Raw genomic sequence first — 15,475 nt, forward strand, 5'->3', positions numbered from 1 at the left:
AAGAACAGCAGCGGGTGGAAGCAGGCTTCTCCTCGCACCTCTTCCAAAAGGTTAGCATGGAGTTGTTGACCCCTTGGCTGCCCCTTTAAGATCGAGGAAGGGATGGAAGAAGGCAGCAGGCCAACCATACACCAAACCATGAACATAGTACCTAGGACAGGCAGCAGGAAAGGAGGGAGCTTAGCTGTGCTTGGCCAAACTTATTTGAAAAAAAGCGTCAACAAATTTGATATTTAAAAAATAAAAATCTTATGGGAGTTTTGGGTTCATAACTAAACAATGCCAAACTCAGTCCTTATCCAAAAGGCTCTCTTCTCTGTACCTTGATGTCAAAAGGGAGCCAATAACAGGGAAGGGATGGTAACTGAGGAGAAAACAGAGGGTAGAAAATCAGATACTCAAAGTTTGATAATTAAATAATGTGACACCAGAAAACTCCTTAGGGGCCCACAAACAAATCAAAAGGGACCCGGGGGTGGGAGGAGGGACATGCCTGTGTGTACGGTTTCAATCTTAAGAGAATTTCAAAGGCCTTCAATAAACTTTTCCAAGACTAGTTTACAGTAGAAATTGCCAACAGATCCTGACTTGTAGCAGTGCTATTTTAACAATGAACAGCCTTAGCATTGCACAAACCACTCCAAGTACCAGAGGACAAAGAGCGTTGAGGAGGAGAGGGGAATAACTAGCTTTCTGTAGTCTCCATTTTCAAAACTAGCAAGCATTTCTGTACCTGGAAGCTAAAAATGGCTCTACTGAAGTATTTGTGCACCTTATTTTCTCTCCCAACTGTGAACACGCAAGTGCCCTACTTGAAGCAAACAAGTTTGACAACTGGGCTGCCTGGGTTGTCAGGAGACACTCATTTCGACACAGCTGATCAACAGATGCTTTCAGGAAGATCACAGGGCTAGATTCCGCTCCTTTATCTGCTCCAAACGTCTTGTTTCCCCAACAATCGTTTAACTTACAACCTTCTAACTAAAGGTTACATTTCTTAAAAGCAACAGTCACAGCAGCTCGGTGAACCCATACCCAAATATCTCATGGCGCACAGTGCAGTTTCTGAAGCCTACTTAATAAAATTCCACGGGCTCTTAAAAGCACCCTCATGGCGCCTTTGAAATGCCAATATTTAATGTGTGTTAAGCCTGTCAGTTACTCAAGTGCTCGTTTCTCTTTTAAAAAAATCAATATTTATATATATTGCACAGACAATAAGTTATGGCTCCCCCACCTTTCCTTAATGCTGTGAAGAGAGCTAAACAAACTGTTTCCATTAAACTGTGCACACCATATAAAAGCTGGCAAACCCACTTAATAGAGTTAAGTTTGGATCTAGCATAAGTTTACATAGTTCTTGTACTTGTTTGGGGTAGGAGGAGAATATAGCTTTTAGGTTGTTTCCCCTTCCCCCCCAATCATTTCCTTGTCCGTTAAGATATTTGGGGCAGAATTTTCAAAGGTGCCTAAAGGAGTTAGGCGCCCAGCTGCTGCTGAATTTCAGTGAGATTTACATGTCTAACTCACTGAGGCTTCTTTGAAAAAAACAAGCCTAATTTAGTAAGGAAATATAAAATATTTCATAGGCCGACACTACAGTCAACATTCTCTCTCATCCTTACTTCCCCCATTCTCTTTACAGCAGTTCTCACAGGATAACACTTTCAAAAGTGCCTAAGTGACTTGAGTCCTATATACAAAAGCACCTAGATGACTTAGGAGGCCAATACGACCTTTGAAAAGGGAACCAAGGGTCTTTTAAAAAAGCTCCCCTATGATGCATTTTCAAAGGTGACATAGGCTTTTACGAGCCTAACTCTTTGAAATTCAATAGAACTCAAGTCCCTAAGTATCTAAGTAACTTCTGAAAATGGGACTTAGGAGTTCTCAAACTTCATTGCACCGTGACCCCCTTCTGACAACAAAAATTACTACATGACCCCAGGAGGGGGGACCGAAGCCTGAGCCTGCCTAAGCCCCACTGCCTGGGGCTCTGGGCAGAGGGGCCAAAGCTGAAGCTCAAGGTCTTCAGCTCCAGACAAGGGCCCTGTGACCTGAGCTCCACCACCCACGGCTGAAACCCTTGGGATTTGACTTTAGCCCTGGGCCCCAGCAAGTCTAATGCCAGCCCTGTCAACCCCATTAAAATGGGGTTGCAACCCACTTTGGGGTCCCAACCCAGTTTGAGAACTGCTGATTTAGAGGCTTTTGACAAGTTTGCTCCAAATGCTTATTTTCTCATTTTAATTTTCCTAAAAGAAATGATACTATTATACATTAAACAGAAGATGTTCACAAAGCAATTATGAGAAACAAAGACTTCTGATACATTTTCTAAACCTCATATGGATCCCTCTGATGCTGCTAATAAATTTCTTTAAAAAATCCTTACAAATATTCATTCTTAAAGAACTTCCCAGCCCTGAATCACATGTGTACTGCAGAGGGGGGCTGAATCTTAGAGGAGCCTCTCAGGGTAAGGGGAGCTTTGTGGGAGAAGACAGACACTAAATAGTAAGTTACACAAACACACACACACACACAAATTGGCTTCTACTTCCCTCCCCCCGATCATTTGGAATAGGAGGGCAAATCTGAAGCTCCTGAGTCATGCCCCCCAGCGTCAGCAGTAGCATCATAAGTTAATGGTGCTAGAGGCAGGAGAAATTCCCCTTCATAGCATCTCAACACTATAGCAGCAATCTAGCCATGGGAGGAAGCTGGGTGTCCCATGTAGCAATGCCACAGACCAATTGATGCAAATTCCTCCAGTATGCAGATCCTTGGCCTTCTAGGGGGAGGGATAGCTCAGTGATTTGAGCATTGGCCTGCTAAACCCAGGGTTGTGAGTTCAATCCTTGAGGGGGCCATTTAGGGATCAGGGCAAAAATTGGGGATTGGTCCTGCTTTGAGTAGGGGGTTGGACTATGTGACCTCCTGAGGTCCCTTCCAACCCTGATATTCTATGATTCTAAAGCTCTCTCCTTCAGATCCTGGCCTCCTCACTTTTCCTGACCACTTCCCCTACCTAGATCTGCTCCAGCACCAGTCTTGCTCTCAGCATAGCGAGACAGCAGTGACTCCAGCTTCAAATCTGCCTTCTCATTCCACCCCTTTTAAGGCTTAAAGGAGAGGCTTGGGCTCAATATGGTTATACTGTCCTGTTGTGGCAATAGTCATGACACAGGCAAACTTTCCGCTGATTGCAACAGGAGTTTTGTCTGAGTGAAATAGTAATCACCATTAAATGTTGTCATGCACTGCTATCTGAGATGCTAGAGTCATTCATACAAAGAACGATATATACTGCAGTCATGGAAAGAAAGAGGTTTAATCCAACTGTAATGCACTTTAGATGTGCAGATTTTAATAAAGAAAAGCACAGACTAGACACACAAAAAGCCTTCCACACATTTTGACTCCCAGTTTTGTCTCTTTTGTTTACCAGGGACCACACCCTGTCTGGAATTCTGTACACCAGACACATTCAATGACTGTAATGATATGTTTACCTACAGCATATTTTTCACTTACAATGCAATAGCAACATAAGTATCAGTTTTCAACAATACTTTATATATACTGGAGTACTGTTCAGAGCAACCATTTCCTTAAAATACCTTTTTTTAAAAAAAAAAAAAAAAAAGGAAGTTGCTAATTAATCAAAGCAGGAACACAGATTTAGTTATTTACATTCTAGATGCTCTCAGACCAAATAGAATAGCATCACCAATATTCTGATGTTTGTGTAAACTATATATAACACCTGATACTTTGTTGCAGCTGACCCTTATCGAAAGAAACTTATTTTATACTTCTCATTTTTGTAATTACATTTTAAAGCAAGGAACTTTTAAAAACCACCACCGTTATTTAGGAATTAAAAAAACAAATCAAACCAACCTGGTGTCTCGGAAAGCTCCCTTTTACTCATTCTTGGAGTGACAGTGTTTGTAAAGGACCACACACACTGGGACAGAGAGCCTAGTAACTAACATATAGAGCAACAGAATACTTAACATCCATACTCATACAGCAACCCACAACCATGAGGTAATGCTTAAAGTGTATTGACGAGTCTCTAAAGCTTTTTGTCTTCCACTGGATATATAGAGCAATTGATTTTCTCCTTTGCGGATCAGGCATCAGTTTATAAATAATGGGCATGAACTAGTGGAAGAGTGAAAGAGAACATATTTCTGCTGACTCCTAGGCTTTGAGCAACTGCTCTCTGGTGTCAGTAACCCATAGGAAAAGCAAGCCCAAAAACTGGAAGTGAATCAGATTGTTGTGTTGCTGATTTTTTTAACATCTTATAATTCTTGGAGCTGATCTTTCCATGTCCGGTAGGGGGACACTATTCAGATAATTTCTGTGGAATTTGGGGGCTCAGAAGAATTGAGTTCAATTCCCCGCTCTATTACTCATTACCTGTGAGAGTACTTGGACAAGTAGCCAAGGCACAGAGGTTAACTGTACGTCCTTTGCCCCATTCTTCACCTGTGTTGTCTAGTTACGTCGTAGAATGTTCAGGACAGGGATTGTCTCTGACCACGTATGTGTTTGTATAGAGTGCCTCACACTATGGAGCCTCTAGGCTCTACTGTACTAGAGAGCAATAATTCTGATATTGTTGATGCTGATAACACTGCAATACAAGCAAGTGCAAGTCTAAAATTCCACCCTATTACAGAGTGAATGCCATACTCAATTACTCCCAGGCTGAATTCCATCCATGACGTGCACGCATCAAGCCTGGAGAGCAATAAACCCATCTCTGAAAGGAAAACCCATTTCCAAAAGGTGCATCTTGTGACAAGTAGTTTCTAAGGTCAGAGATGTTACGTTTTCATAACTCTTGTTACAAGATACCTTGCTGAGATTTTTCTAACTATGTATAATACAATTTGAAACAATATAGAGCACAGAGATATTTAACAGTTAATGTAAATACGTGTTTATCATAGTTTGAGATGGCTCTATCCACACTCATTCTAGATGGTTACAGGCAGAAGCCCCAGATGGAAGATAGGCTTGGTGCAGAGGAGTCAGATAATTGCATTTCCCCCATCCTCTACATTAGAAGGAAAACAGAGCTAGTGTTAAATAGCTTGAGGATAACTAACAGCAGGAAACATAGGTACCAGTGAAGCATTGCTCAGGTCAGGATGTGGCACTGTAGGGACTCTTCCTCTCTTGTACCCCTTGTGTCCTGGTTCCACAATGGTCTGCAGCTTTGATGGCCTAGCCCTCCAGCTAGGTCAGCTCTCAGTCCAGACCCAGAAAACAAATTAAATCACAACTCAAAATAGTCACCGGGGCATGGAAGTCCATAATCAAAGCACCTAGTTTTGTCAAGATTAAGCAGGGACCACTTTGATTGGTTTGCCAGCCCCCATGTGGCACATTCAGACAAATCCAAAATTTCAAACTGAAACTTGCCCAAAATAACTACATTTTGCTTCATTTCAGGTTGAAACCAATGGGTTTCCACCAAAAACTAACTCTCGATAAGTATTTCTCGTGCATCAATCATTAGTTTGTCTAGGCATCAATCAGTTTGCTCAGAATTCTGGGAACCAGGGCTAGTTTTGGGGTTTATTACCTAGTTATAGGGTTCACCAAAAATGTTTTCACAGCTCTAATTAGATGCATTGCCTGCAAATAAATAAATAAATAAATAAGGGATCACTGGGGAATAGAGAGGTCAAAGGAATGGGTGTTAGGAGGTCTGACTTCCATTCCCATTTTGCATGCCATGTTTCACTTTTGGTATGCCATTTCTCTCTAGATGCTTTGGCATGCCCATATGTAAAAATGGGGACAATGATGTTACACTTTGGGAAAGCACCTTGAGGGGTAGGTGTGACAAGTGTTAAATATGTCAGTAGCAATAGAGTGACACTCTCCCTTCTAACCACATGGACATGATTGGGGCTGGAATACGTCTTGAACCGAACGCTGTTGTAAAGATTCCAATTGTTCATATACCAAAGGGGTAGAATATGATGATATGACCCCAGAAGGCATGCAGTTAGCAGTCTCTGTTAGTAAGTGCAAGAATTCAAAATATTACACAGCATGCAGGACATCCTGGATCAAGAAGGTAGTGGGGAATTTAGTAAGCACAACATATGCAGTTATTTTAATAAAGTCTTTTGAATACCTACTTTCAGTGACTGCCATAACAAGTGTCCAGGTGCTTGTGTGAGTTCAAAATGCTCAGCATTCCAGTCACTAAGTAATTGGCTTGACTTACCAATGGTTTAGCTATGGAAGACCATTTACTACGGGCAAAAAGTAAACACTCACTAAGGTGCAGCATTCCACATCCACAGATAAATTTCAACAGCAAAATGATTCAGTGTCAGCAACTCGGGGCTTGGGTTTTGTTTTGTAACTTTCTCAGTGGTGCATGAAAAACTGAACATTTGAAAAGGGAAGACACTTAGGGCTTAAATCTGCCTTTGCTTTTATAGGTGCAGCTCCAATTGAATGAGAGGGCAGAAGAGGGCTGTTTGGGAAGGGCATAGTGTTAAAATATACACGCACACAAATTTTGTTTCTAGGTATTTTAAAAAAAAAGGAAAGGAAAGAAAGGGATAGATTCACCAAATAGCTTGGTTTCAGAGTAGCAGCCGTGTTAGTCTGTATCCACAAAAAGAACAAGAGTACAAATAAATTTGTTAGTCTCGAAGGTGCCACAAGTCCTCCTGTTCTTTTTGCAAATAGCTTGAGGACACAGTGGCAAATAGTCACTGGGCGAAGGAGGGAGAGAGAGAGAGACAGACAATGACACTATAGCCTGGTGGTTAAGGGCACTCACCTGGGAGGTGGGAGACCCAAGTACTTGCTCAAATGACTATTTAATTACTTATGCAAAGTAGAACATCTTCAACAGAAGAGACAGAAACCCCCCACACCAGACTAGCCCACAGCCCCGTGGGTACGGCTCCCACTCTCCCGCAACCTTAACGTTTGTGCAGTGATCAGACACTATGATGATAGGTGTCACAGAAAAGCCAAGTAACAAATGAAATAGCAAGAGCAAAGGGGAGCACATCAAGCATAGTGGGGAGAGGCTGCAGGGAGAAGGTGGTAGCATCGCTCTCTTCCTTTATCCCATGTCCTGTGCTGGAGAGCTAGGCAGTGTTTCATTAGCAATAAGCAACGCAGTAGGCGAGCACCGTTGTAGGAGAGAACTTTACTGCCCAGTGTTACATGCTCAGGCTATCGAGTCCGAGCACCAACAGCCTGACCCCAGCTTGCTTCCCTGAGCCTCTGATGCCATAGCAAACTAGGTCTCTCCTAAAATGTCACCCTCTTTCTCCATTTCCACTCATCAGGAGTGAATCACCCCTGCCTTCTGCTTCCCACCCCTGTGTCTGGAATGAACATTCAGCTGAAATTAGCTCAGCAGCTGCTGAAGTACCTATTTAAAATATTAATAACTTTCAACACCTAATTAAAGAGTCTAATTAAATAGCTAATCTTCGGTCTGTGCTCTAAATTTTAAACTAGATGAACTTAGTAAATTAAGTTCTAAATTTTCCTCCATTAAAAAAATGAAAACCAAAAAACTTGGTGTGCTAATCACCTCTATTTTTTAGTGGCTGTATATCCTAGGCAGAACAAATTCAAATTTGATAGATAAATTCTACTTCAGCCACAGACCTCACATACTAGATGTGAGGGTGATATTATGTATGTGGATTTTAGAATGAAAGGGGCAGAAGAAGAGAGGATCCGTATTTTATGGACTGCAGTAGGAATTAGGGCTGTCAAATGATTAAAAAAATTAATCGCGAATAATCGTGCAATTAAAAAATAGAATTACATTGATTTAAATATTTTTGGATGTGTTCTACATTTTCAAATATATTGATTTCAGTTGTATTCAACAGAATACAAGGTGTACAGCGCTCACTTTATATTTTTGATTACAAATATTTGTACTGTAAAAAACAAAATAGTATTTTTCAATTCACCTTATACAAGTACTGTAGTGCCATCTCTATCATGAAAGTGGCAGTTTCAAATGTAGAATTATGTACAAAAAATAACTGAATTCAAAAATAAGCCAATGTCAAACTTTTGAGCCTAAAAGTCCACTCAGTCCTATTTTTTGTTCAACCAATCGCTCAAACAAGTTTGTTTACATTTGCAGGAGATAATGCTGCCTGCTTCTTGTTCACAATGTCACCTGAAAGTGAGAACAGGTATTCACATGGCATTGTTGCAGCTGGCGTCACAAGATATTTACATGCCAGATGTGCTAAAGAGTCATATGTCTCTTCATGTTTCGACCACCATTCCAGAGGACATGCGTCCAGGCTGATGACAGGTTCTGCCTGATAACTGTCCAAAGCAGTGCGGACCAACACATGTTCATTTTCATTATCTGAGTCAGATGCCACCAGCAAAAGGTTGATTTTCTTTTTTGGTGGTTCAGGTTCTGTAGTTTCTTCATCGGAGTGTTGCTCTTTTAAGACTTCTGAAAGCATGTTCCACACCTCATCCCTCTCAGATTTTGGAAGGCACTTCAGATTCTTAAACCTTGGGTCGTGTGCTGTAGCTATCTTTAGAAATCTCACATTGGTACCTTCCTTGCATTTTGTCAAATCTGCTGTGAAAGTGTTCTTAAAATGAACCATGTGCCGAGTCATCAGCTGAGACTACTATAATATGAAATATATGCAGAATGCGAGTAAAACAGAGCAGGAGACATACAATTCTTCCCCAAGGAGTTCAGACACAAATTTAATTAATGCATTATTTTTTTAAGGAGCATCATCAGCATGGAAGCATGTCCTCTGGAATGGTGGCCAAAGCATGAAGGGGCATACGAATTTTAGCATAACTGGCACGTACGTACCTTGCAATGCTGGCTACGAAAGTGCCATGTGAATGCCTGTTCTCACTTTCAGATGACATTGTAAATAAGAAGTGGGCAGCATTGTCTCCTGAAAATGTAAATAAATTTGTTTGTCCTAGCTATTAGATGAACAAGAAGTAGGACTGAGTGGACTTGTAGGCTCTGAAGGTTTACAGTGTTTTGTTTTTGAATGCAGTTACAAAAAAAATAAATCTACATTTGTAAGTTGCATTTTCATGATAGAGATTGCACTACAGTACTTACAGGAGGTGAACTGAAAAATACTTCTTTTGTTTATCATTTTTACAGTGCAAATATTTGTAATAAAAAATAATATAAAGTGAGCCATGTACACTTTGTATTCTGTGTTGTAATTGAAATCAATGCACTTGAAAATTCAGAAAAACATCCAAAAATATTTAATAAATTTCAATTGGTGTTCTCTTGTTTAACAGTGCGATTAAAACTACGATTGTGATTAATTTTCTAAATCTCAATTAATTTTTTTGAGTTAATCACATGAGTTAACTGTGATTAATTGACAGCCCTAGTAGGAATTCATTTGCAACCTTAACTTTGGAGTTGCCACCACTGATCAAATACATCCCTAATAAAGACCTCATTTCCTGCAAACGGTGAACAGTAAAATATTGTGTGAACAACAAACAGCAGCAATTTCACTCCTTCACTCACGTAGCTTCATGGAGAGCTTTTCCTTATTTTAAAATAGCTCAAATAATATTTTAAAACTGTACCTGTGTAGTAGCGTAAACATCTTCTCCCTGTATTTTCCTGTACAGTAGCACAGGCCTGATATTGGAAGGAACGGACTGCCTGCCACTCCCTCTATAGTCAGTGAGAGTGAGTAAGGCCTTGTCTATACTGTCAATTTCCAGCGCTGCAACTTTATCGCTCGGGGTGTGCAAACCCCCCCTCACCCCTGAGCACTGCAAATTTCAGCGCTGTAAAGTGGCAGTGTAGACAGAGCTCTCCTCCCGTGCTGGTGCCACGACTACACAGCCACTTTAAAGCGCTGTGATAAAACCTCAGGGTGTGATAAAATTCACAATACGAAATATGTCAGATATATTTTAAGAATCAGTTATTCTCGAATGACCGAGAACAAACTCTCCCAATGGGCGCTCCGTAGTTCCAGGAGGCCCAATCAACTTCCTGGGAGCTAGGTGCATGTATTAGCTTCTCCTTACAAAGCCAAACAAATCCAAAGCCAACAATCCCTTACTAAGAATGCCATGCTGCCAACCTCCGTCTCCCTTTAAATCGGGGAAATATTACCTTGGGCGATTCCAATAATCACAACTGCCACAGTACCACTCTGGGGCAGAAATGCTCTCTCATAACCCCAGCACACAAACCATTTAGAGCTTTATAGGTTAAAATCAACACCTTAATCTCAACAGCTTGTTTCCAATCTATACTATTTTTGCTTGAAAAAAAGGGAGATGCTGTCCCTATTTACATGAAGAAACTGTCTTCAGTAAGTGGAGTAAAACCCTAATTAACTTGAGTATGGCTAGATGCAGAACTGACATATCAGAACACAAAGGGTACATTGTTGTCCAGGGGATTCTGAAAGCATCTTTTGTCAGATCTAATGTACTTGCTAGTACGGGGTTAAATGCTGAACAAGTAAAAATTAATTTAAAAGCACACTAGATGTTATTTAATCAAAGGCTTTGTTATTCATTCAAGAGTGCAACAACATTAAAAGCATTCATGTGTCACTCCCATTAATTTCTAAAGAAGAGGCAATGCAGCATCAGACCATCTGTTATTAAGCAGACAGGGACACACCAGAACACAGCTCTGTACTACACATCTGCTTACAAAAAAGGAGTAGTTTTTGTTACCTACTATAATTCATTGATCTTCAAACACCCAAAACAAGGTAGTTACTTTTTTGGGATCTCCTGGTAGAAAACTAACCTGTTAGCCACTGGATGTCACTCTTGCTCCACAGAACTGCAACTGGAAGAGTCCTTTTCATCATATGAGTAAGGCAGATCCTCAAGGATAATTTCCTGCTTGGATAGGAGGTAGCATAGAATTCCCAGGATCACTATGAACAAATCCATTGGTGTTGGGTAATAGGAGCTGTACTAGCCCTTGCTATGTGTGACTTGTGTACAGACAGACAAGCATCTTCAAATGATTCTATGGGACAGATTTCTCAAAACAGCACAGCTCCATCAAAATAAATGGTTATATCTTCAGAAGTGCTAGGCACACTGTGTTTTGAGCTCTTTTGAAAATCTGATAAGTGTCACAATGGGAGCTGCTGAATGCTCAGTGTTTTTGAACATCAAGCCCATACTTGGGTGCCTAAATAAGAGCTGAAGTCTTTAGAAATAATCTGGTCCCAGTTGTGGGTTCTGAGAACTTGAAAAATCTCATTCATGGTCTTTTGAAATTGTCCCTAAGTTTAAACAGATCCCTTTGGAGATCCTTCTGAGAAATAACTCTGATTCCAGACTCACGGCACAATTCTTCATGTACACATGGAAAGAGGAGAGACTGAGATATGAAATGGTGTGTAGGATTTCTCTAAACTAGAGGTTAAAAACCTGAGACTCTTCCCAGAGCAATAATGCAGTTTCAGCAACAGAGGTTCTAGATAAGGAATCATCAACTCATGGTTAGAAACAAGAAACCTTATCCAAGTGAGTGATCAAATTTCTTCAGGCTTTAGCTGGATCCACAGTCCCAGAATTACTGTGGCATTAGCCATCCTCAAGTGTTAGATAGGGGATTTTTAGAACCCCCAGAAAGGATAACAAAAAATAGTAGCCACTTTCCTCTGGCTTATGTAAAAAATAAACAGATCCTGCCGGGTACTGTAATATTCGGAGGTTAGGGAGCATGGTGAATGATGGATCACAAAAGTTTTATATGCTTACACAAGAAGAAGAAAAGCCGACCAATTAATGCACTTATTTTTAAACAACTTTCCTTGTGGGTCCTTTGAGACGCTCAGATGAAGAGTGCAATGTAAGAGCTAAGTAGTATTACTGACTCTTAATGTTGGATATCACAGCAAAACTATAGGAGTACATTTGGACTCATGCAAAAAAACCCCAAACAGAAATTCCATAGATTTGGGATAACTGCCTTGGATCTGAAGAAAATCTGCCTGAGTGAGTGAGGCTGGTGCAGATATTGGCAAAAATTCCCAGCCGTTTCCTATATTCCTCTTTGAGAACAACAAAGGCTCTGATAGCAAAGAGAAGCAACATTTCACTAATTGGCTACAAAAATTCTAAGTGTGGTCATCTCCAAAGAGACAGGACTTACTGTGTGTGCTTCCTGGCCCTGATTACTTGAGTCACCTGGCAAAGTCTTCATGGAATATATTTTCAACCCTACCAAAAATCCTGTTTGTGCATCAGTGGAGTGGCTTTGATAATGTGAAAGAGGCATGGAGAGCATTACATGACTGCCTGTATATCCTGAACGTTCTGAAGAGCAGAAAATTGAGAGGATAGTTGTGTCAGATGTTTACTCTGTTTTTGTAGAATTTATAATCAACAGCAGTGTGGGTGTGTATTTTTGCAGTGTTGTTAATACCTATGTTTCTAAATTACTGACCTTGTGCACTACGTCGCCAGGACATAAACATATGTTAAACCATTCTGTGGTAAATTTTAGGGGTAAAATTTTCTCCATTAAAAATGATGGCAAAACCAGAATTTCAGCCCAAATATTTTATCAGAAGACAAAACAAGTGTACAGGATTCAGTTAGGAATGAGAGGTTAGTCAGACTGAGAAATTTTACCAACACTACCGATAGCCTCCCACTAAACACCACAGAACGAAAGAGGTTTCAGCAACTGAATACCCCCCCGAAAATGCCACACAGATGATGTACTTTCCATCAGTAAAGTTCCTTTCATTGGCTGCTCCTTCTCTCTCTTCTGCTGATTTAACCACCAGCTATTTCTGAACAGTCATTGCTGGCAAATAAAATACAGCACCAGAAAGAAAACTCAACTTTGACAGCTCACTCCGAGGGGTGTACAGGCATCTGTAGTAGCAGGAGTAGCGGAATTTTACCCAGGGATCCACTTGGAGTAGGGAGGATACAGGCCCGAAGTGTTCTATGAATACTGAAGGTTGGTGCTCCCCATCACAGTCATACCCTAAAATACATTGTAAACTCTTCTCCCAGGTATTACGTAGCAATAGTTAAAAATATTCAAATTCCTGTTGCAGAAGCAGCCTGGTTTTTGATACCATAAGTGCTAACCTAAAAGAACCCACTTAAACTTTTACTGAGTTTCATTAATATTCCACACTAACCCTTGAAGGCTACTGGCACACTGTGTATAACATGAGACAAATTATTAATATGTACCCTGACAAGAGATCCACTTTAGATACTGTGCCAGCCAGAATGCGAGCAGCTGGACTGATGTCCCAAGGAATCACAACATATGTTAGGCACTACATCAGTGGAGTCTCAGACTAGGCAAGTCTTGGAGAAGACTGTTTTAGTGGATGAAACAGTGACACGTCCTGTTGCCCATAGTAAAATAAGGTTTAAATACTTTAATTTTAATTAAATGGCCACTATCTGGCATAATACAAAAGAAAATTCTGATTTCGTTTTCACAACCCTCCAAATTTATTTTGAAATTTTGCTTATAATAGAGTTAAGCACTTTTCTTCAGCTCTAAGGACTTTACAATAATTTACATACACAAAACGAAGAACAGAGTCCACAAAACACAATCTGCACAAACAATAGCACAAGACCCCATTAGTATGACACACTGTCATAAATATAAAGGGAAGGGTAAACCCCTTTGAAATCCCTCCTGGCCAGGGGAAAGCTCCTCTCACCTGTAAAGGGTTAAGAAGCTAAAGGTAACCTCGCTGGCACCTGACCAAAATGACCAATGAGGAGACAAGATACTTTCAAAAGCTGGGAGGAGGGAGAGAAACAAAGGGTCTGTGTCTGTCTGTAGTCGTTTCTGTCTGTGGCCGGGGACAGAACAGGAATGGAGTCTTAGAACTTTTAGTAAGTAATCTAGCTAGGTATGCATTAGATTATGATTTCTTTAAATGGCTGAGAAAAGAATTGTGCTGAATAGAATAACTATTTCTGTCTGTGTATCTTTTTTGTAACTTAAGGTTTTGCCTAGAGGGGTTCTCTATGTTTTTGAATCTAATTACCCTGTAAGGTATCTACCATCCTGATTTTACAGGGGGGATTTCTTTATTTCTATTTACTTCTATTTTTTATTAAAAGTCTTCTTGTAAAACACTGAATGCTTTTTCATTGTTCTCAGATCCAAGGGTTTGGGTCTGTGGTCACCTATGCAAATTGGTGAGGCTTTTTATCCAACATTTCCCAGGAAAGGGGGGGTGCAAGTGTTGGGAGGATTGTTCATTGTTCTTAAGATCCAAGGGTCTGGGTCTGTAGTCACCTAGGCAAATTGGTGAGGCTTTTTACCAAACCTTGTCCAGGAAGTGGGGTGCAAGGTTTTGGGAAGTATTTTGGGGGGAAGGACGCGTCCAAACAGCTCTTCCCCAGTAACCAGTATTAGTTTGGTGGTGGTAGCGGCCAGTCCAAGGATAACGGATGTAATATTTTGTACCTTGGGGAAGTTTTGACCTAAGCTGGTAAAGATAAGCTTAGGAGGTTTTTCATGCAGGTCCCCACATCTGTACCCTAGAGTTCAGAGTGGGGGAGGAACCTTGACATGGTGGCACAGTGGTGGGATTAACCTGAAATCATTTTGAGATCCAGTTGAGATTTTTTGAACTAGAAATACAGATTTTAAAAAGGAATTTTTAGGAAGTCCAGAAAGCAGCTTTGAAACTGAAAGCAGCTTGGTTTCTCTCTGCTTTGTGGCCAAGTAGAGACAAAAGGGGATTATCTTGTGAATTGCAGGTTTTCTTTGCCTGGAGGCAGGGTTCTTAACTCCTGCAGGGAAATTCACAGTCTTCCAACCCAGAGGTTTTTTTTTTCTTTTCTTCCTAAAAGTAAATAGGGGGTGTGTGCTCTACCCATTTGCCTGGAGACAAAAGTGGCAGGGTTTTTTTTAGGATTTTGATTTTTTTTTTGTTTTACAAGGAGCACAGGTTTGAAAAGAATTTTTTTTTTTCTTTGGGCTGGGTAAGCAGGTTTCCAAGTAGTTGGAGGTTTTTTGCTTTAATTTGGGCCCAGAGCAGAGACAAGGGAATTGTCTTTTTCTGTAGGCTGACAATCACTATCAGAGAATAGGTATTCTATTCCAGCACAGCAAAATTTTACAGCCAAGTTTTGTTTGTTTATTTCTAAACCTCGGGTGTAAAGTTAGTTAAAAACAGAGAGGTTAGAATGGCCAAATCCTCGGCTCGACTACAGCTGGAATTAGCCAAATTTCAGGCTGAGGAAAAACAAAGGGAACATGAAAGACAGATAGAACTCATGCGGCTGGAGAAGGAGGTACAGGAGGCTGCCCACAAGAGGGAAATGGAGGCAAGGAAGCATGTGGAGGAGATGGAGAGGATAAAGGCCCAGCAGAATATACCAACAAACCCTAGCAATCCTTCTCCAGGTACCACTTCCCATTCCAGAAAGTTCCCCACCT

This window comes from Lepidochelys kempii, chromosome 1 (assembly GCF_965140265.1).
Source record: "Lepidochelys kempii isolate rLepKem1 chromosome 1, rLepKem1.hap2, whole genome shotgun sequence".
NCBI classification, from domain to species: Eukaryota; Metazoa; Chordata; order Testudines; family Cheloniidae; genus Lepidochelys; species Lepidochelys kempii.